Source organism: Anser brachyrhynchus, assembly GCF_964034855.1.
Source record: "Anser brachyrhynchus genome assembly, chromosome: 10".
Taxonomy (NCBI): Eukaryota; Metazoa; Chordata; class Aves; order Anseriformes; family Anatidae; genus Anser; species Anser brachyrhynchus.
In genome coordinates, this window is record NC_137705.1 from 16,238,959 (window position 1) to 16,261,686 (window position 22,728).

At 49.6% G+C, this 22,728-nt stretch overlaps 1 protein-coding gene across 1 annotated transcript in view; it reads right to left on the minus strand.

Moving 5' to 3' along the window:
* The window catches only part of LOC308200551 (uncharacterized protein), a 293,039-nt gene that overhangs the window by 5,251 nt on the left and 265,060 nt on the right, over window positions 1-22,728 (minus strand). The window contains exons 17-24 of the mRNA XM_080606455.1: window positions 22,178-22,440; window positions 21,110-21,326; window positions 19,755-19,941; window positions 12,912-13,058; window positions 9,328-9,718; window positions 8,618-8,794; window positions 4,976-5,050; window positions 846-3,839 (exon numbers count right to left, since the gene is read on the minus strand). The gene's annotated coding sequence lies outside the window, so the exon portion shown is untranslated. The remainder of the gene's footprint in view (window positions 1-845; window positions 3,840-4,975; window positions 5,051-8,617; window positions 8,795-9,327; window positions 9,719-12,911; window positions 13,059-19,754; window positions 19,942-21,109; window positions 21,327-22,177; window positions 22,441-22,728) is intronic.

Consider the following 22,728-nt stretch of genomic DNA (forward strand, 5'->3'; position numbering starts at 1 on the left):
CTCAAGCAGAGATACCGTTAACATGCTAGCCCTCATTCTAGTTCTTCTGAGGTTATTTATTTTTTGGTGAGGTCTGCTTTTCGCTAAATCTGGCCACCAAGATTACAGCGGCTGCCCACGAGCTCTGAAATTTTGGGCTGTCATTGGATCAGGTGATGCAACTGATGCAGCCCTGGCTCAATGGGAACGCGGCCATGGACTCAACCCCCAGCCCTGCTCCTGCAATTTGCATGATGCTGCTGGAGACGACAGCACTGCGGTAGTGGGAGGGAGGGAGGGAGGGAGGGAGGGAGGGAGGGAGAGGCAGCAGAAGTTCAGCAGGGCTTTCTTTTTTGTTGTGTTTTTTTTCATTCTCCCCGCAACAAATATAAAGAAAGGATGAACGAGCTTATTTTTACAGCCTCAGAGAAATACCCAGCCACTATTAGCTTAACATATGCTGTCACGGTGAAGAAAGTAAAGGCTTATACTTGCCTGAACGGATTAGCTGAAAAAACCCACCCCAAAAAACCCTTCCATGAACCAGCAGCATTTCCCTCAGCTATGTGCCTGATCCACAGCCCAGTGACTTCCAGACCAGAACCTGACCTGCTGTACATAACAAAAGCAAAGCACCATCTCAGGTTTCCATCATTTTTGTGGAATCTGAAGCGCATGGAGCCCACCCTCCCCTCCCAACTGTCAGCCAGCATAAAATCCCCACTGAACTGGAGGCAATGCCAGCTTTCCAATGACAATAACATACAAACTGCCCAGAGTATTTCCTTCTCTCCAGTCTCAACATGTAGAAAACGCTGCCACAACGTCCAAAAGCCCCCAGTAAATCCCAGCAGAAGCTCAGGTACCTGCAATAACCGCCACAGAGCCACCAGAGTAGCTGTGCTGAGCCAAGAGGGCACTACAGGTGACAACCATCAGTTTAGAGAAATAACATTACCAATAAACAAGCTCAACAGCACCTTCTCCTCTTGGAGGGAAGCACTTAAGATGAAGGGCATCCATGCTACAGCTGCTCAATTAATTAACTCAATTTATTTTAACCAGGATCTCCTGGGTTTCTGTTGGGTCATCAGGTGCCTGGACTCAGGATAGGGGGGTAACCCTGCTCTGGGGGCTCTCTTGGTACAGAGAGACTATATTTTTCTCTGCTCCTCATACCACTTTCTTCTGCCACCACATCATGTAATTCACCTTGTTACTGAAGTGGCAAAATCAACTTCAGGAGTTCAGGATCCACGAAGCAGAGACTGGAGCTTGCATGTGGTTCACTGACACATGAAAGGAAAAAAAAAAATCCTGCTAATGGAAAAAGTCCTCAATAGCTTCATCCAAGCAAACAACACTCTCCCTGAAAACAAAACAAAGCCCCACAAAAAGATCAATTTAAAAATGCAGGAAATGCTAGCAAATGTATTTATTCCCTTTTGCAGCTGTAATTCTGCCTTCAAATACAGCTGCCTCACCAGCCTGCCCTGCATTCACCTGACTGTGTGCAATTTTCCTGCTTTATTCCGTGTTCAAAATGACTGCAGTAAAGAGCAGAGCCAGAAGCAGCATTTCTGCTCAAGGTACTCTCCTGCCCTACACGCGATGGGGCAGCCGGAGGGTGGCGATGGATGGGATGGTGGTGGCCGAGACTGCATCCCAGACACTGTTTTCTTCCTAATTGTTATTCCTATCCAATATATTATAGTGAGGAATAAAAAGGGGATTCTGCCTTATCTTGCAATTTTATTTTTTTTTAAACTTTTTCAACCATGTAAGTGGCCGAAGCATTTTTAAGCTGCCTCTCCTGCTACCGTGTCCCAGTGCCACTGTGGGTCACACTTCAGCATCCAGCAGCTTGCAGCAGGGGACGGGACTGGGGACAACCGGTCTGCTCGGGCACTTTAATAGAAACTGGCTCCGGCTGTGCCAGCCTGGCGGGTTTTGAATTAAACTGCAGTTATAAGGTGCGATTAGAAGCAGGGGATGCTGTGCCAAGAGCTCAGATGTGAAGCATGAAAAAAAAAAAATACAAATCCATCCCCCAAACCTGTATTTCTCCTGTGACATACTGGGTAAGGAGAAAGATCTTTTCCCAAAATTGGTTCAGCAAGGTCTCTTCCTCATGGCTCTCACTCAGCTCAACAGTTAATTTGGCAAAGGGAGACCTTTGGAGATGGCAACGCTGTTCAATCTTTCAGCCCATCTGGATAAAATCACAATTCAATGAAATTGCTGGTTCTTTATCTTCATGCAGCATCATCGTACAGTTAATTTCAAGCCTTCCAGTAAGCTGTAATACATCTTTTAGCCTAAGAGCTCTTTTGCATGACACTGAAATAGACCCCAGTCTGCATACATCTGCTGCCAAGACAAATGCATGGTTCAGCAGCAGTAAAGAGGATATAAAAGACTCCCACGTTACAAATGTAGGAGGCAGAGGATATTTTAGCATGGCAGTGGTTACACTTTTGGCAGCTCTGCTATAATAAACTTTGTTTTCAGAGCCTTAAAATATTCCCTGTGCAGCGAAGACTGACATATCTGCTTTCAGAGGAGCTGTTTCAGGGGCTGGGGATGGTGAACAGAGCTTGGGAACACGGGGGAACACAAGGAAGATGGAGTTAGTATCCTACATTTCAATAGGTATTTCCTCACAAAATGCAAATCCCTACATATACCATTGGGTCCTGGTAGGCAAGGGAAGTAAGCTGAGGCAGGCCAAGGCTGAAAATATGGGAGAGAAAAGGGATGTAAGACACCAATCTTGTGTAGGAAAAGTCCTTGGAGACCTCCTCCACCTTCCCATCCGATGGAGTGCTCTCAAGTCACTTGCCATCACCAGGATGTCACCGTGAGGGTGCCTGTCCAGACCTATGTTACTGCCTCGAAGCACAGGTCCCACAGTTACAGCTGGCAGGTGGACACTTTTGCTGACTGATCAAATCTTTAACGTTTTCACCCAGATACAGCATGCAAGAGCTTTTCTGGCTCCACCTGCTTGAGATGTGTGAGCACAACTGCAGCAGTCACCCCTGCCGTGTTATTCACAGTAGGCAAAGAGGATGAAGGAGTGAAGGGCAGTAACCAGACTGGGTGGAAGCATTTGTGCTGCAGAGCAAATCAAGAGTGCACCAAAAGGAGAGAGGAAAATTTGCTTAAGACTCTAGGAGAGCCGGAGGACTTTGGCTTCCATGTTTCCCAAGTCATCCTGAACTCAAATGACCAACCAGGCACCAGGATTAGGGCTCCATACCCTGTTCCTTTTGGGTGGGCTTGGTCAAAGGAGGGTGGTGAGCACCCAGCTCTTCCCATCGTCTCCTTCGAGGCCACCACTGCTGGCAGTCAGTGCCAGAAGGCAATGCGGGGTTCCTGCCTTCTGCTCCACAAAGTCGCGCTGAGAAACACCAGGCAGAAGCGACTTCCCACTGCAGCTGGCTGGGAGGTAATTTGTGCCACAGAGGTGCTTATGGAGATAATTAGCAGTGATGACTCATACCTTAATGCACTCTGGAATGGCAGGAATAGCAGTGAAAACCTTGATCCAGTCCATTTTTTGAGCATAAAAGGAGAGCTCGTCTCATGTAGCTGATGGGAAGGGGCGGCAGGAGGGACAGCATCACGACTCCAGATACGACCTGGTGCTGCTGCTCTCTGCGCTCCCCTGGAGGCAAGGGAGGGTTGTCCTCCGGGAGCCAAACGCGGTCACCGCGACGCTGAGGGAAATGTGTTCTACTCACGACCACCATTTCCCTTTGCTCTGGGAACTCAGCCCAACAAGGAAAGATTGCTTTGAAATGTCAGGATGGATTTCCAGTCCCAGTTTCTGAGCTTTTCATCCACTTTTGCTGTGGCTGTAAAGGGACAAGACAATTTAAGACCAGTTCTAGTCACAAACACAGCATGCTGCTTGTACAAAGTGCACAAAGAAGGGTTTGCTCTGAAAAGGTCTCATGGCTCAGTGGGGTCCCCACCAAGCTGGCAGCAAAACTTTGTTGAGTCCTGTCAAAGGCTCTTGGCCAAGCCCCAAGTATCATATTTACCATCAGCCTACTAAAAGAGAGAGAGGTACCATCAGGGAATCGCTTCAGTGCCTGGTGTTTTAAAGAACTGACTTGTCACCAACATTTCTGCAAGCTGCTGTGGCTCAGATCCTCGGCTGAACCAGAGGCCAACACAGTGGAGCAGAGGAGAGCAGGGAATAGGTAGTTTTCTACTGTCTCCCACTCCCTTCCCCCCAAAAAACATTTCTCAGGGTCCAACCTGTGGTAAGAAACGGGTGAAGTCTCTGTGTCCATTCAGATCAGTCTTAGCCATCAATTTCTTGCAGAAAGGATAGCTAAGAGCTCAGATGAATAGCAAAGCAGGCACAAAGCCATGCTCTGTGCAACAAAACTTGTGCAAATATTGACCTAACCCAAAGTACAGGCTTAGTGTCAAACCCAAAGGGAGGTCTGGTCAATGGGACCAGCAGGACTTCATGTGTTAGGTGCAGTCCAGACACCTACACATTTCTGTGGGTACGCAGAGCCAAGTTTAGTAACAAGTAAACTGAACAATGTTGTTTTTTGTGATGTTTTATGCATCCATACAACCCTAGAAATTCTACCCTGCCAGCTACGGTTTCTGGGCCGGCGAGAAAAATACTTATTATCATCATGACTCTTTTGAAAAGCTCATTGCTACGTGTGCTGAACTTGGATGGGGTCTCAGTATGAAGGATTTTGAGAGCATGTGACAGCGTTATAGTTTCATGCTAATCCATCCTCGTTGTGCGCTACGAAAAATAAATAAAAACCACCACTTTCTAATCCCTAGGTTACTGACTATGGGAAAAATGTGTTTGCCAAGGCCTTCAGAAGCACTTTTAAGTGTCACACTTTTGTATTTATTTATTAATAAGGGAATGCATAATACGCTGTTCCTAAGCTGTGTAGCTGGGTTGCAAAACCCACGCAGCTCCCCCCCAGGACCCCCTTGCCGTCCCCACCTGGAGCTCCACGCCTTGCCTGGTGTTGCCCAGTTTCTTCTGCACAGGGACTCCCCAGTAACCGCTGCTGGGTTCCTAGGAGGTTAAAGGGGAAAAAAAAAAATTACTTTGCTACCAGATCGAGTACCAAAGCAATACAAAGAACTGGGTATGTTCATGGCACGCAGGCTGAGCCCTCCAACGCAACGCCAGGTGCGGAGTCCTGCCGGGGGTGAGCCTCCCTCCGACGGCCCCGCAGCTCGGATCTCTGCAGATGCACGTGGCCCAGGAGGGGGAACGGTCTGGGATTCAAACTTCACACAAATACTTTAATCTCATTTCCCCTTTCCAACAAGCAAGGTCAGGCAGTTCCCAAGGGGAAAGCCATCATGGACTGGGAACCATTTTTGTACCCTTGCCTCTTTACAACCCACGACAAGGAGCCAAAGGACCTCCTAAAAGTTGGCAACGGGCAGCAACGGAGCAAGTGCTCCAAGCAGGGCGGGTCCTGCCCTGCACACACATACACAAGGGGTCCTGCACACTTGGAGGGGGTCACATTGGCCAACATTTTAGGCAACAGAATAATAAAGATGATGTAGTCATAGAAAGACATGCAAGCCCAGCTCTGCTCTGCTAAAACCAGATTTTCCTTTTAATACTTGCACCTCTCACACTGAAAGATGTCTAGGTTTAGCCTCTGCTGATCTTCTGTCCCAGAATCCAGCAGGGCACCAGCCACCCACTGCTAATTAACGCGATGGATAACTCAGCAGCACAAGTCACCTCAAGTTACCTCGGCCATGGAGCACAGCAAATCCTTCCGCAACGCAACAGTGCGGCAGGAATTATCTCGATCTGTAATTGCTCTGAGCAGACAATAAAGCAGCTCATGCTGGTGGAAGTAGCCACTTAGAGGTAATAACCCTGTGAGTAACAATCATGTTAGATAGCAGATACTTGATAAAAGGCAGGGAACAAAAGAAAAAGCTTTCTTCATTATACAAAGAACGGATGTTTTCTCTTTGCTTCCTTTGGTTCAGAAATGCATTTAGCTCTTTGGAGAGAGGCAGAGGACAGATCAGCAGCACACACAGAAAAAGCATCATTTTCCACGAGTGAGATCATAGGCAGGAAAATTAGTTTTCTCCTTTTAATCTTTCCTGATTTCTACCCAGACGCCATCCGTTTTATTTTCTTCAAGAGAAATGTCTGCATATGGTTGGAAAAAAACCTGCCCTGGAGAGCCCTGCAATAGCTGCCTCCAGTCCCTGTTGCCTCTGGGTGGAGAATAAATCCGGAAAAAAGCCAGGTCCTGGTTAGGACTGTGGTCTTCAATCTGGTTTGACGGCCATCTGAGACCTCTGCAGTGGTCACTATATCCCAACTCAGCTGCCCAGGGAGCTCAGACATGGCTGAGGAGGGAGGATGCTCCTGAAGCATCCTTCTCCACTTCCTAAAAGACCACAGTGAAAAGAAAGAAATCACCCCGTGCTCGCTGTTTGGAAGTAATCCCTCTCCTCGGGCTGCCACAAGGAAGATGCGAGCTGAATGAGACATAAATCAGAGCGAAGAGAAATCACGGGAATGGCAAAGCCTAGCAGGATTTTAGAGGGATTTAAAGACCCCAGTGCGCAGCTGGACACACTGCAGACCACGCTCCAGCCACACCAGGATTTGCCCTGTAAATGAACGAACACCGGGCTTTGAGATGGCCGTCTGCAGCACAGAGGCAGCGCACCAGGGGACAGCTCTGCAGGACTGCAGAGGTTCAGCACTGCTCATTAAAGTGCTGGGGAAATGTGAATGAACCAGATGAATGGATGAATAAATGAATGAAGGGAGGAAGAACGAGTGAATGAATATTGCATCGAGTTGGTGCCTTTCATCCTGGGATCGTGGAGCCGTGCAGCTCAGCTGCTGCACAGAAACCGTGTCTGTGCTCCCTGGGGAAACCCCCGGCCAAAACACATCAGATTATTTCCCAGGGCTGTCGACAGAGCCCTTTTGGGGGAAGATGTGGCATATGGACGCGTATTATTTGAAGCATGAGGCTTCCCCCTAACCAAATTCCTCCAATACCCTCTTCGTCAAAGTGACAGATCATTACTTTTGGAGTTGCTTTCATTCTTGCTGTTCGAGACACTGAGCGATTTCCATGGCAACGACATCCCAGCCCTTCCAGGCCTTTTCCCAACCCCTATCATCTTCTGTCGAGTCACACTGGTGCATACCCAGGAGAGACAAGCGGCAGGGACATGACGGTGCCTGTTGGCACTGGGAGGGTTAAAGGACTCCCCCCCCCCCCCCCCCAGCTCACAACCAAGGGACAGCACAGGGCTTGCAGGCAGCCATGAGGATTTTTAAGGATATTCAGGGCATGCTGAACTGAGATATCATTTGCTGGAGGTTTTACTGTGCTAAACGCAATGTGCAATGGGCTAAACCCAATGACCGGCATTAATGTGGATGGGCTCAGGGCAGTTTAAATGGGGATGCCTGAAGGAAGCAGGGAGGATTTCTCTCTGGGGAGGAATGGGTCAGCCCACGATGCTCTCCTGCAGGAGCCCATGATGCTCCTGAGCAGGGCCAGGACTGAACCCGGGTGCTACGGGAGTCACTTAGCTTATAGGTGCTTTTGGCCCGTGCCTCTGACTGCTCCTGGCTGCAAAGCTGCCGAGCATGGCTGCATGAGCCAGCTCACTTTGGGAGGACATCTGAGGCCTGAAGCAAAGCTCAGTGAAAGCCAGGAGACAACCCGCAGGCTTCATGCAGTTTTTTGGGCTGACCTCGACAGCTCGCAGTACACTGCCCTGGGTACGTGGCAAATGCCGCACTGAGCGAGCGGCGCTGCGAGCCCTGCTCACACAGTAACCGCCTCCACTGCTGGCAGGAGCTGCCAGCAAATTATCCCAATCCCTGCAGAAAGCAGCTTCCCCTGGGCAAGATCCAGGAGGATTTAGGGATGTGGCAACTGCTGGAGCATCTCCCCCCTTCTGTCAGGTACCGTGCCTTGGTCCATCTGCTCTTCCCTTTCGATTCAAACACAGATTTTAGCACGACTCAACAGGGCTTTGCTGCCAGAGGTGTGCAGCCCTGCCTCATCCCAAGAGCATTTTCAAAAGCTGCCTCAAATTTCAGGGTAACCCTGCAGGGTTATGGCCTTACAACAAACACCAGTGCTGCACTGGATGCAGCATGCTGCTTATCTCATCCAAACATTAATGAGCACCAAATGTAGGGCACAGGGCCTGCTTCCCTGTCCGTCCGTGGGGAGTTTGGCCACTGATCTCAGCGGTTGCAGGACTGGACCCAAAGGTATCCAGTTGCAGACTGGGCCAGCAGCTTCCCTGAGTGCGGGCTGACTGGCATTGCTTTTGGGATGGATGAATAAGGAGAGGCCGTGCTGTAGCTTTTACAGCTGTTTGAATTAACATGTTTAAATTCCTCACTGGTGGTGACCCCACAGCACAGACCAGGCTGGCAGGACATGGCAGGGACAGCTCGGGGGACAGCTTGGAAGGGTTATCCCCTTCCTTCCCAGCTCGCATTCTCCCTCTGCATGTTCAAAACCTGAGTTAACCCCATGACATGAAATAAAGACTCCCCAAAGGGACAAAAGAGACGCAGCATCCTGTTGTGACTCAGGATACACCATCCTACCTGAGCATTAATGCTCCAGACTCAGCAGCCACGGGCTCTCAGTTTGGTTTTGGCTCAGCTCCTTGGCTTGGAGGCCCCAGCCACCTGGGGTCCATCTGCAGGGACCGCAACAAGGACCCAGCTGGGGCAGCCCAGGGGGGACATTTTTCCTGCTCACCAGTCGTAGAAAAGACACACCTGTAGGAAAATGGAGCATACTTCTGTAACTCCTTCTGCCACCCTGGAAGAAATGCTTGTATTGTTGGAGGGCTCGGCATTGAGCTCCATTTCAATACATCTAGGCAACTTCAACAAAAACAGGGTTTTAAAATAACTAACAAGGTAAAACCTGAATTGAACAAGCTACCAAGGTCACCTTTAAAATTAAAATACGGGAGAGAGGTGTAACTCCCGGGCTTATATAGGGGAAAAAGCCTTGTATGGGGATAACTCAGGTTAGGGGTTAACCTCATTGACAGCCGGCTCTGCAGTAGCCACACTGGATGGGGGACTGTGGTGCCACCCAGCCTGCACAACTTTTCAGAACAGGGACGTTTGCCCCCTATGCTGGGCGATGCCCTAGGGCAGGATCAGAGCGGAGTGGCCCCTCTTTAGCTTCCAGCTCCCCCAGCATGTCAGGCAGAGCCAGCCCGGGAGCTCTGCTCCCTCCACCCACTGGCTGGGAGAGAGGAGGTGGGGAAAAAAAAAAAGGATGGCAAATTGAGACTTACCTCTGTGTTTTCTCCCGACGCCCCCATCACTCTCCTCCAATCTAATCATTCTCTTCCTCTCCAATCAATGCCAATTTGCAAGAGGAGCAGCTCCCAGTGCCTGAGCGCAAAAGCCTTTAATTACTGTCATCTAGGAGGCTGTACCAGGCTCCCCTCTGGTGCCTTTTTCATAGTTTTCGGAAGACAGTGCTCTAGGACCTGACGCCCCCAACATGCCATTTGTCAAGCTTTATTTTAAACCAGCACTCACTGCCTATTGGGAGGCATCATCAGTTAAAAATCTGGCTTGTGAGGAGCAGCGTGCTGCACAGAAACGCCGAGAACTGCATCTCTCCATCCCTTTGCTGTCTCTCCTCCTGCTTGTAGACTGGACTCACATCATGTATTAAAGCTGCAATAGAGAAAATAGTATAAATGGGGTCAGAAAGGGACAAGGCACATTAAGGGAGACCTGCCTGACTGCTCTTACCCGCGCTGGCTCAAGAGCATCCTGTCCCACAGAAGTCCCCAACCCTTGATTGCTGGGAGCACACTCCCCAAGGGGATGCATGATCTTTACATACAGTGGGGCATTTGGTATAAGCCATGGCTTTGGATTTTCTCCTGCACGGTAGAACATGAATGCAGTCTCCTACACAAACTGAGTCCTGTGCTTGGCATGCCCAGCAGAGCAGAGATGAGAAACCACCTTGCTGCCCGCCCTGCCATGCTGCAGACAGGACACAGGGCTGTTGGACTGTTGGGGCGAAACAGTACGATTGTCCTTAAGCACAGCCTGAGCTAATATCTGGCACTCTGCAAACCCAGCGACCTTGCTGCTTGGGCTCGGGAGACACTGAGATACACCAGAAAGGATGCCAAAGCATTTCCAGATGGCCTGGGCCAACCCACATGGGACCTGCTCTATGGAGTACGCCCATCAGAGCCATCCTTCTAATATTTCACGTTTGGAGCATCAGCTGCGGAAGAGAAGAGCTGCGGAGGAGGATTTCTGGGGAGCCACTGCCAGTGGGTGGCACTGCAAAACCAGCGGTATGGAATGGAGGAGCAGGGTGGAAGAGCAGCACAGAGGCTGCACACACGTGTGCTGAGCATCTCTGGCTCAGCAGCCCAAGGCACGGGCTGTGAGCATCGCGGGGCTGCCGCAGCCAGACAGCACAGCGGGAGGAGAGGAGGCATCGACAGGGGTTTGATCTGCTGCTGTGGTGCAGGCAAAGAGCAGCATGGCCTCCACGGGGGACACAAGTGGGAATGCGAACTGGCTGCTGAGGTCAGGATCAATCAATGCCTTGTATTACATCACCCCAAAACATAAGGTCACACCTCAGGGATCCAGGCAGGCTTCTGCCCCTGCCCGTGTCATCCTGGGGAAAATCATGGCTGCTGGTGCACAACGAGAATTCGGCTCTGGAGGGATGTAACGCCTGCCTGGTGGGTGGCAGTGCCATCGACAGCCACAGGCTCCACAGGCAGAGCCACCATTTCTCCACACAGTTATCACTGCTAGCATGCAGTTTCTCTGGCAGAGAAAGCAAACAGCATGCAGAAGTCTCCATCCAGCAGGTCCCACCAGCAGGATGCTCAGGAGTGCAACCTCAAAAGGAGTTTGCTCTTACATCACAGGGTTTGAAGCTGTGGCACCAGGGCTTCATCCACTATCTTCCTTCTGCAGGGAACGTGCTGAATGGCAGGGAGGGGGTGGCTGCAAAATCCCATCGGCAGACTGCCCACGTTCACACTTAACACCTTGCTACAACCCCTTCCAGACTGGGGAAGAGCTTCGATCCAGCCCTTCTGCCGCAAACAGATCCGGTTTGCTCCTAGTGCTAAGCACTTGGTAATTACAGTACATCCGACTTAATCGGGATGTGCTTAATTGGGAAATCCACTTACCAGGATGTCACCTAGGGAACCCAATTTAAGCTTGATAACACTTAAGAGCAAAGCCAGCTGCTTTATAGGGAAGGTAATTCTCCTGCAGGGAGATGCCTTCAGGTGGCTGAATCACACTCCTTCTCTCCCACCAGCATCCAACAACTCCTGGCTGCTTGCTCCTGTAACAGATTTCAGCTTTCTCCTTAAGTAGGTTACAGTCAGGAAAGGCACCAACTGCTGCTGCCAAATCACTGCTGTCACCCCACAAACCCAGCATGTCCAACCCCTTCCTTGGTTAAATATGGTTTTCCTTCCACGGCCAGGATATTTTGATGAGGATGATACGCATTAGGCATGCCCAAGCTGCTCTTCCCAGCCATCACATGAACTGGGATAAGGCAAGAGCCTTAGAGACAACCAGTATCCCTTACCCAATGCTAGTCTTCCTCCCACGTCTCTCTGACAGTCCAACACATCAAATACCCAAGTGAAGAGAGGAAGAGGAAATGCGAAGAGCTCTTAAAAACCGAATGTTTAGTTAAGCACTTGGAGATGCCAATTTTTAAGCCTGGTTTCCTACAGGAAAAGAGTTTACTTGACCATACTGAGTATTTGTGTGTGCACTTATGCATGTCTAATAGATCCCACTGATAACTGCTGAACCTACTGAACCTACTCCATCAAACCGGTCAGAGAAGCAGCTTTTTCAAAGACAACAAATTCCCACAAGTTTTATAATAATAAGAGGAAGACAGAGGAGAGAAACCCTGTGACTACCCAACCCCCGCTATCTCTCAGGGACTTGGGACAGCATTTTCACAAGCCAAACCCCACAAACCACATTTCCTTGTTTCCAGAGGGATGCAGATTGCTCCAGGATCATCATTCTTTCAGGATTTTGGCACTGCCTTGGTTATCCTTTTCCTTTATACTCACTGCTTGTTTTTTTTTTTTTTTTTTTTGAACTGTTACTGAAAGTGGAAGTACTCTGCTACTCGCATTCAAAAGGCCAGCCTTTGGCCTTTTCTGCTACCGAAACATCTGTATCACATGGCAACAATACAACAAAACTTTTCAAGATGCTGTGTTGGTGTTTTTGTTCTCCCCAGCCACTAGGAGCTGGAAGGAGTTGAGCTGAATGCTTTGGATATGTAATAGTGATTGCAAGCAGGCTGGGAGAAAGCATGGGCGACTCCTTTAGCATTGCTTGCCTTTCAGACATTAGAAAATGCAATAGCTTGGCATCAAGTGAGGGATTTTTATGGCTGCAGGTTTTGTGCTTCCCTGAACAAGCCAACTTCCACATTAGCAACACTTGCTTTTTTAAGCGCTATAAAATATGCAAAGGCACTTGTAATATATAGCAATTTCTGTTAAAACAGGAGGTAAGTGCTGAAATGCTTCCCGATTTATCCTTCTGCTTCTCCTAAACCACGCTGGGAAAAGGGATAGATGCAATCCTCTACTTAAGCTTATCAGTCTTAATAACCCTGAGATCGACGGAAGAGAAATGCTGAATGCCTCTCTGTCGTGGTAACAATTGCAAAAGAGAAAACCCTCTCAATTTCTGAGAGCCCCAACCAATGTCAAGCACAGCACAAGCACACTGAGGTGTAACACAACAGTCAGAGCAGAACCTGCAGGCTGCAGCGCTGAGTGGAGGACCTGGTAGAGCAGATCACCACGATGAACCATGCTAGCAGGCTCACCTCCTCGCCTCCTCCTCTTGTTCCTGGCCCTCTTTGCCTTCACTCTGCTGTCAAGTAGGCAGAAGTCGGCACAGACACGCAGCAAGGCCAGCATCATGGCCCAGAGCTGGCAGCTGGCTGTCTGCAGTCAGGTTCAGACCAGTGCCTCTGGAATGGAGAATGAGTATTTATGAGTTTCAGGCTTTTAGTACCATGCATGTTCAAACCCATCCATGCCTGCAGAGCAACCGCAGCTCTCCACTGCCAGTATGAACAGGTAACCCCATCCAGACTGCGCCTTGCATCCATTTCACACGTGTAAGATGTATTGAGCAATGAGCAGGAGGGTCATCAGACCTCATATCTTTAAAGCAACCCTGGACATCTTTATACAAAAGCAATGATTATCTTTAGCGTGGTTTATGTGACATAGATTTTGTGTACTTTTTTTGGGTGCAAATTAAGCATAATTGTTTAACAACCGTCAGTGGTGCTCTTTCCAACCAGCAAAATACATCATGACATCCTGAAAGCTTCTTAGCACAATTGAAGTTAAAAAGCAGATTGTTTTTAAGATTTTCAGTGCATTTGCCATCAGAGAAAAAGTGCTAAGTCTGGTGCTGGCAAGTGTGGTCTTACCCTGTTTGTCCAGTGGGTCAAGGGAGGGTGTTGGACCTAACTGGCCCCTGCCTGCACTGGTTTTGGGCACCCTGGCCTGGCTCTGACATCCCAGCTTGTGCGGGGACACCAGGGATGACAGTGCAGTCCAACCAGCACCAGCCTCCCACTCAGCCAGCTCCACCATCCAGATGGACTTGAGAAAACAAGTGCTGTATCTGGGCACATGCACTCCACACCTGATTTTACAACTGGGCAAAAACCGAAAGCAGGACACTGCCTTAAGTGTCAAGGGCTCCTTCATTCAGCATCTAGTACACTAGCAGCTCCTGCTAAGCGGTCCCTGTTCCATCCAAGGAAAAGCTCTGACTCTACTGGTGAAGTCCTGGGACCTGAGCATCCATTACTTTGCTTTCAAGAAGTCTAGGATAAAAATATATATATTTATCAAAAAAGTATCTGTGTTTTCCAGTTAATTGCAGAGTACCAAGCAGCAAAATCCTTATTTTATTATCATCCCTCTAGCTAGCCACGAGGCACTGAAACAATGGTGAATGAAAACAGAGCTTGCTTGTGGTGCAAGTGAGGACAAAGATTTGGAGACTTGAATGGCACAACTGGATTGATGCATGGGCAGAGGCAGCCAGAGACCAGTAGAGCTTTAGGCACTCTGGGAGCTCACATTTAATTAAAACAGGGAGGAATTTGTCTCAGCAAGTTGTGAGACATTTACTTCTCCAGTGTGACTAAGCCGCTGTGTGTTATCTAACCCCTCCATGGGGACTTGGCTGCCAGCTAACCATGTTCCTGCAGCTGAAGTGGGCTAATTGAATCTAGTTTGATGCTTTGGGGAAAGCCTGCTTGCCAGCCTACCTGCCCCTTCACAGTCCCAATCAGCTTTGCTAGCAGCAAGACAAGCCAGTGGGAGTTTTAACTGCGAAGGAGTATTCAAAAAATCCTGACAAAATCCAAGGGCCTGACCAGAATGACGGGTTCTTGTGGTTCTCTACATCATTCCGTTTCCAGCAATGCAAATTGGTCTCTTCTCCCGCAAACAAACAATGCTGAAACATGTTCTTACTGCTCACAGGACCTGGAGGCTCCCGACCGCTGAGAGCTGTCCTTAACCACAGTAGGAAAGTTGTGGCGCCGACTTTTCTTGTAGTGGTGATGCAAATATCAAGACGAATTTCTCCATAAATAGCTCATTACAAACAATTCTTTCCTTTGTCTCAGGTTCCAGATGGAGACAAGGAAGTTGTTCCGGCAAGAGCTGCATATATTATAGCAAAAAGATATTTCTCAGAGGGCACAACTGAGCTACAACAGCCCTTGGGCTTTCTGACCTGCTCTCTGCACCCTGCAGCTCTCCCTGCCCCAAGGAGATAGGAGGAACAGTTGAACTCAAGAGGTCCTAGTTTCCATTCCTTTTCCCTCTTGTTCTCCTGGGCTGAAAAGTTTTTTTCCCCCTTACTTTTCCAGTCCAACTTGACTCACAAGTCGGGCTCATCCCAGTTGACTAGCCCAGTTTTGCATCTGTGCTGTTTTTGGCTGATTTGCCAAAGCATCGGCATGGCACAAGGGGGTAAGAAAACAGCCGCCTCGTGCTGCATCTCCTTTACACTTTTGGAGGTCGCTGCTCTCTGGCAGCCTCCAGAGCCCCCAGGAATGCCCACCTGCCCCTATTCCCCCAGCACTGCCCCAAACACCCCCAGCCAGAGCAGGGGGGGATGCTCTTGCTGCTGTATTCTGCATCCATTCAGTGGTACCTGAACAGACAGTGTTAAAGCCACGCAGGCACCATCTCGGGAGGCTTCAGAGAGGCTCCTGAAGGACAGGCTGAAGCCGCTTATCTGGAGACAGAGTTAATTTTTAAAGGGAAATCCTGCTCACTTTTCAAAATGAGGTAGATTTTACCAAAATGCTTCTCCGGCTTAATGCACCAGCAGTACCAAACGTATTGCTGAAAGAAAAGGATTCACTGTGTCAAAACAGAGCTGTGGTTTTCAAAGCTAACAGGGAGAGAGCACACTGTAAATATATGGAGGAAGCACATACACGGCTTATTAATAGACACTTGCTGGGAGACTTCAGGCTGTGTGACAAGGGTTTTACTGTACTCCAATGTCCTCGCATGCCCCTGTTCCCGCACTCAGCACCGATCTCCTTCACCCTGCAGCTCACTTGTCAGACCTGACAGCTCACAGACGGCAGCTGGGGCATAGAAAATGGTGTTTTTGCAGCTGATATTAGTGCCTTAGCCACCAAAGCATCCAGCGCCTATTCTCAGCTGGTAGGAAAAGCATCATACAGAAGGAGCTTGTGCCCCTTTTGCTGGTTTCACATTGCCTGAACTGTGAGTCGACCAGGAGTCGATTTTGTTAGCTTTACACACCCCAGCTCAACCACTCATTCCCCAAAAGGCTGACACAGAACATGCTCTCTAATTCCTCTCCTATGCAGATGCTGTCGAGATGGCTGCAGAGTTTTCCATCAAAAGCAGCTCCCTGTTATTTAAGGCTATTATGAACTGGACCAGATTTATACATTCCTACATAGCAAAACCTTGCCGAGCACAGATTCTATAGCCTCTGACTTCTTTCCCCATGAAAGCTGTAACAAGGAAACTAATACCGTAATTAAGGAATAGAAACCGGTCACTGTCGCACCGTAGGCTTCTCAATACATTCACACAAGTTGAGTTCCTTTTTTTCCAGATACAGGCCTTTCTGTCAAATGGGGTATCAGACAGCTGGGCTGCTTGTGGAGAGGGGTTGGCTTTTCACCCAGTGATGGAGGGAAAATAGCCCTCAAGCAGCCTTCCTCCCCCAGGGGATGCTGGTGGGAGCTGGTCTGTGCACAGCAAGGCAGAAACCCTGGTAGCTTCTCAGAGCATCTCCAGCCTCAGGATCTATCTATTTCGGCATTCCTCCTGCCAGCCTGTAGATTGCTCAGGGCCCAGGGATGCACAGACTCTGTTATTAAACAGCTATTTCTGTTGACATCCGTATTTTTAGGAAACATTACTGAAAACATTCACTGCGACTGCTTGGAGGTAATGGAAAAAGAGGCGAGCTGAATACTCTGGGATATGGGGACCTCGAGGCAGGCAGCCAAACCGGGCTGGGATGTGGCCCAGCTTCCCCGTTGTGTTTACGCTCTGTGCCCTGCAGGGCCCTGGATGAATCCTGGCAGTATCCTTGCGGCTGGCCAGCCCCTACCCAGGGGTTTGGAAGGGGTTGTGTGCCAGTGGTGGGCTGGGATCACCGCCAGCCCACCTCAACAGGACCCTGTTCAAGAAGAGTGCTCAGCTCCCTGAGATGCTTGGGGAGCCGTGCCGAAGCAATGGAAATTAAATTAATGGTGAAATCTGCGGTCCCAGCACTCTCCTTACTGCTCACAAGCATCCAGCAGAAGGCAATATACAGGTCTGCATAGTGGATGCCAGATCTAGAGCTGCCTTGCCTACAGACTCACAGCTGCTCATGCTCACCAGCCTCTTACACTGCCCTTCTCCTTGTGTTCAGAACAAGAAGAGGGACTTTGGGGAGACCAGTCTGCTCTCTGAACAGCCGATCCTCGGCACAGCAAGAAGAATGGACTCCGGCTTGATGCCCAGAGTCCCACATGCGTCTCCTTGTACCAAACCCTTCAGCATCTGGGATTTCCTGCAGCCACCCTGCCTGTGTCACCAGGTGAGATGCGAGCAGCGGGCCACAAGCGCACTCAAGACATAAGGTTCACTCTCAGGCTTCAAGGAAGAAAGCTGCTGAAGATGTGCTGGCCCTGAGCACGTCTGTCCCTGTGCTGTCCAGGCTGTCCATCCACGCTGGCCACATATGTGCCAGGCTGCTTTAAGAAGTTCCCCTGGCCTGAAACCACAACTCCTAGGAGGCAAAGCACCACAAGCTGCAGCAATCAGCTGCATATTTCCCCTGTATCAGAAAACCAAGTGTGCCACCAAAACACAACTGTGATTTAAAAAAAAATAGAAATCGTCTTCTGGGTCAAAGTCAGCCTGCTCCCTCACCTACCTTTACCACAAGTCTGTACACCATAGTAGTTTGCACACCCACAGGTGTGCACACACGGGCACAGATGCCAACTGGCAGCTAATGAGTCCCTTCTCCAGGACAGTGCTCATCTCGAAGCCCACCTATCCCCCAGCGCCATGAGCGGCCGGCCCTGACTTTGAGCTGATGCTGCACAGCCCGCGCTGGGCAGGGTGCTGAGGCCACAATCGTCCTCTTGTGCAAACCTCAGTGTGCTTGCTGTAACGCACAGCACTTGACCACAAAGCCCCGAGACATGCTTAACGGTGCTCTTGCGCTGTTTGCCCGCTAATAGCCTTAACTTCCTACTGCACTGTGCCAGGGTTTAGGCAAAGCAGGGTTCCCAGCAGGGCTCTCTATAGATTTCCTTTCCCATGAAAAGAGACTTATGCCTTCACATTTGTTCCTTGTGCCCAAATCCCATTCTTTCCAGGTAGAGGAGAGAGGAATTTGGTGGATTATGATTAAGGAGGTGTTGTTCTGAGCAGGAGTGGGGCAGGAAGGTTAATGCAGCATGTGGCTGTGGTGCATAAGGGGTGCATTAATGGGAAAAGTCCTGTGAGAGGAGTTTTTCGGGGCTCTTCTCCCCTGCTGAGCAGGTGGGAATTTCCAGGCATGCAATATGTGTTTATTTGGTCTGGAGGTGGACACTGGACGTAAGCAGGTCCCCTGTTACTATGCAGTGATGGTCAGCAGTGGCAAGTGGCTCTAGGGGTGGGGTGGGCACAATGCTTGCATTAGGAAGCCCAAGGGTCAGGAAGGAGCTGTTGACAGGACCACAGAGCTCACGTACAGAATGCTATCTGCCAAAACATAATACAAACCCTTCCCAGGGCTCCAGCACCATTCTCTCCAGAGCCCCAAAGCACTGCAAAAACAGTAATTAAAACATCCCAGCCCCCAGCCTTACCAGCGGTGCTGAACTCATTTTGCAGTGTGGGAAAATAAGCCTTGCACGATTAAGACAGACAACACAATTTCAACAGCAGGAGAAATCACTGTTGAAATGGAAGCTGCTGCGTGAGCCCTGGCCCTTCACTTCCAACAGAAGGCCCTTCAGGCCAAGAAGAAGCAGGTGGTGTCTTCTTCATCAGGAAGACAACTCCTATCTCTCCCCATACATATGGGCAACAAAAGACCAACCCACCAGATTCATCTGTGCAGTCCCAATGGCTACAATCCAACATGTTGTGCAGGATTGGAGGTTGCAGGGAAATGGGGAGCAGTGGAAGGATAAGGAAGGAGATGCCTTCAAGAAGCCCTTTGTCCAGTTCCTCCTTCTGGAGCATCTCTACCTTTACCTAGAGCTAGCAAGAGTTCAGAGCTCCTTGTGCCACCCTGTTGACCACAGGGCTGATTTCCTTCCCTTGAAATGTATTAACAGAAACTTCTTTCATAAGGAACTTGGTGCTGGAGCACACTAGAGCTTGGCTTATCTGAAAGCTGTACACCAGAAGCTCACACCAGCAGCTCTGACTCTTTGCATTCTGGCTTCTTTAATGCAGCAAAGAGAGTCCAGCAACAGAACAGACTGTCCCTCTCCTCATTCCTGCTGGCTCCATACTCTCCAGGAACCCTTGGTAAAAAATCCATGCAGGAATCTAGACTTCCATCAAGAAGATCTTGGCAAATGCTGCAGCCACAACTACGTAGCCATTAGAGAAGACAAGTCACCTGCTCTGTACATGGAACTTCAGTGTTGTAAAACCTTATATTGTCCTTCTGCAGAGCATGAATAACACCTTGAGGAAAGCATGAAGCTACTTCTGTTCAAAGATTATCTAACACAGCAATATTTAACCTAACACACTCAGGTATGTACTCACATTCTTTGCAACTCTTTTTAGTCACAATGCTTCAACTGATGAGCTAAATTTCATCCCAGGATGAAACATGCTGTAAATGAAAAAGGCCCATGCACTTGCTTTTTCACCTGCCAATCCATGCCTGCTAGGAGAATTACAATGACATCTCATATTAGGGTCAACGTAAGAATTTAGCACACGTCAGCTCTGAGCATCTGTATGGGGCTGAGCTTGGGCTGATGCAAAAGCTACAGGCAAAGCTCACAGAAAATGCCAGCAAGTTTTGCTATCAAACAGATTGAGGCAATTTAACAAATTACCAACACTTTGCTGATGCAACCTGCTGCTTCTCAAATGCTGCAGCAGACCAGGCACTCTTTGCAAGTTACCTTTTGGGATCGCTGGAGCCTGTGCCATGGTGGAGTTAAGCCCACCATGGTGCCATGGGTGTCCTCAGACTGAATGGGGATGCTGGGCTTGGAAGATTATATCTGCCATGCTGAGCCCTGACAGTCCTTGTCTGATATCACCCAGCAGGACAGTGGCAACACGTGGGATACAGGCAACGGCCAGCCCCTGTTGTGATCACAAATAAAAGAACAGGAAACAACAGCAATTGAAAATGAATTAAAAAGAGCTGCTCTTCTCTGCAGAGCTGGCAACTAATGTGCACATCTGCAGGGACTAATGATAAATGCTCCTTTCCCAACCTGGCTACTGAATGAATGAAGCAGTTAAGTCTGCAATAAAATTCATTACACATATTCGAACACACTCAGTGTTTTTCACCCAGTTGTTGGTGGGTCTCTAGCCATTAAAAGCCAAGTCTTGCTGAACTAAGAAATGCATAGAGTAAATTGCACTCAGGCAGTGGGGACTCTGGCAAAGCATTTTCCCATTTGCTTGCCTTGTCCTTGACACAAAGTTAAGCATGTGTTAACATGCTGTGAGGTCCTGAGCTGCGGTTTGGTGCCAGCTGGGGATGGAGGGCAGGCAGTCAGATGGCCACAATGGTCACAGCAGCACTGCATGACACAGGTGTGGGTTCATCATGACCACATAGGAGCTGCCGGCAATACGTGCTGCTTTAGGTCCAGAGGACAGCCAGTAAAGAGACCGCTGCAAGCTGTACTCGATGGCAGGGTTTTCCTGGAGCCATCAGACACCCCTCCCTACCCTGCCCTCTTCGAACCACAGGACCATCAAGGTTGGAGAAGACCTCCAAGATCATCCAGTCTGACCTACCAAGTCCCATCGCTAAGCCCTGTTCCTTAGTCCTTAACACCTCTCCCAGGGGTAAACCACCCCTGCCTCTTAACAGCTTGGTGAATGCTTAGGGACCCTTTGGGAGGAAAAGGCAATTTTAATGCAAAATAACCTTTTTTTTCGTTAGAAAACTGGGTTTATCCCTGCTCTGCTACTACTGCCTTCAAAACACTGAGCCCAGCCCCCTGGCCTGGGGTGCGTTCACCCCCAGGGGCAGCCATCAGGCTGTAGCCTGGCCGTCTGGAAAACCCAGCAAAGCTGCAGGATGTGGGGAGAGGTCCCACTACAGAGGGGAAGACAAACCAAATTTCAGCCTCCCCCGCTCACCACCAGGCTGCTCCCAGATGCACGCCAGCAGCACCTGCGGCCGCCCACTCCACAAGCATCCCCACGGGCTCTGAGCAGCTGGGGAAGCGCTTACGGAGCTGGCAGCGATGCGGGGAGTGTTATTTACTTATCTGGAATGGATTTTCCATACCTGCTGATATTTCCAGACCTCAGTCAAAAGCGAGGGGCAGCGACACTGCTGGGGGACGGACTGGCTTGAAGGGCTTTGCTGAAGCCTGTGGTTTTGTAGTTTAGCACCGGGGACTGGCTCCATTTGTCTCTTCACTACTGCAGCCTGATCCCCAAGGAGAGGGGGGAAACGTGCTGGTTTGGACTTGCTGTGCTTCGCGTTTGAAAGGGATGGTCTTCTGCAAAGGGAAAAGAGAGACCTGGAAACCTGCTGATTCTATTATGCTTTCCTGGGGCTAATTTAAGTTGCTGGAAATCAATGCAGCCGTGAAACAAGCAGCCCATGGGACTCTATTCAGAACGCCTGATTCCTATTAAAGATCTAGGAATTGCTGGGAGAGGAGCAGTGGCATAGCAACAGAAAACGTTCCCTGAAGATGATGTGACTTCAAACGAATTTCTCTGTGGCTGGGGTTTCCTGCTCACCTAGGAGGCTTTGAGGGGGGGGGGGGGTGGGAAATGGCAGCAGAGCCAGGGCTGCTCTGCTCCCCACTCCATCACCTTTCCAGGACTCAAATGTTTGGCTTTCACTCCAAGCCAAAACAAGGTCAAAATAAAAATATCAAAATCCTCCAGGCCAAAGTCATGCTCCTGCTGTGTTCCTGCTCTAGCCTGAAAAGTGACTTCCCATCAAGATGCGCCATCAGAGCAATTACTCTAAGAGGCATCTGCGATAGTCCCAGCGAGACCCCGCTGTCTGTCACAGCCGTGCCACAGCCTCGCCACCAACTTCAGCTCATTTTTTGTAGCAGGCAGGAGCTGGCAGGACACAGGGCTTCTAGTCTGAAGGCACCCCTGATTGCTGGCAGTCGGACACATGCCAAAATCACGACAAAGCTGCGGGGACATAACACCAGCAGCTGGATTTATGGGAAGTGGTTTCTCAGGAGAAGGCAGCTGATGGCCACTTCTGCCAGGGAAGCAGGTGACGTTGGGCTGAAGAAGAGCATTTGCCTGCACCAATGGGCCACTGAGACATAGAAGAAAAGTTTCCTTCGGGGCAAAGGGGCACATCCCTGCTTTCACTTACCACCCACAGAAGCTCTCCTCCTCTCGGTGCGCCGTTCTCATCCCTCAGCTGACATCGTGCAGCAGAAAACACTAATCTCATCCTCCTCCTACGACATGCCAACGGGGAAAGAAGCTTAGCTGGGGACAAGGCACTTCCCAGCAGCCTCCGTGAAGCCGACCTGGTGGCCTAGGGTCCCCCGTAAGGATAATACACACAAATCCCTGCAGCTCCTGCGTGCCGAGCGGGGACGAAGCGGGCACCAGGATTTTAGCAGATGCTGGCTGGAAAATAACCGTGAGAAAGGAATAAACCAATTAATGCTGACCCACTGACAGCCAGCACCTCTCCCCCATCGTTCCCCGCACAATAAAACCTGTCTCCAAGGCTCAAGCAGATTTAAGGTGACTGTAAAGAGCCTGGAAAACGAACAAAAAAAAAAAAAAACAACAAAAACAAAAAGCCTTTCCCACTGTAGCTAATAATATTTCCAGATAATCTGTTCGAGGCAGCACCCTCTGCAAACCGGGAAAGCTTTTAAGAGCCGTTAACACCTTCCTTTAAACTTCCTC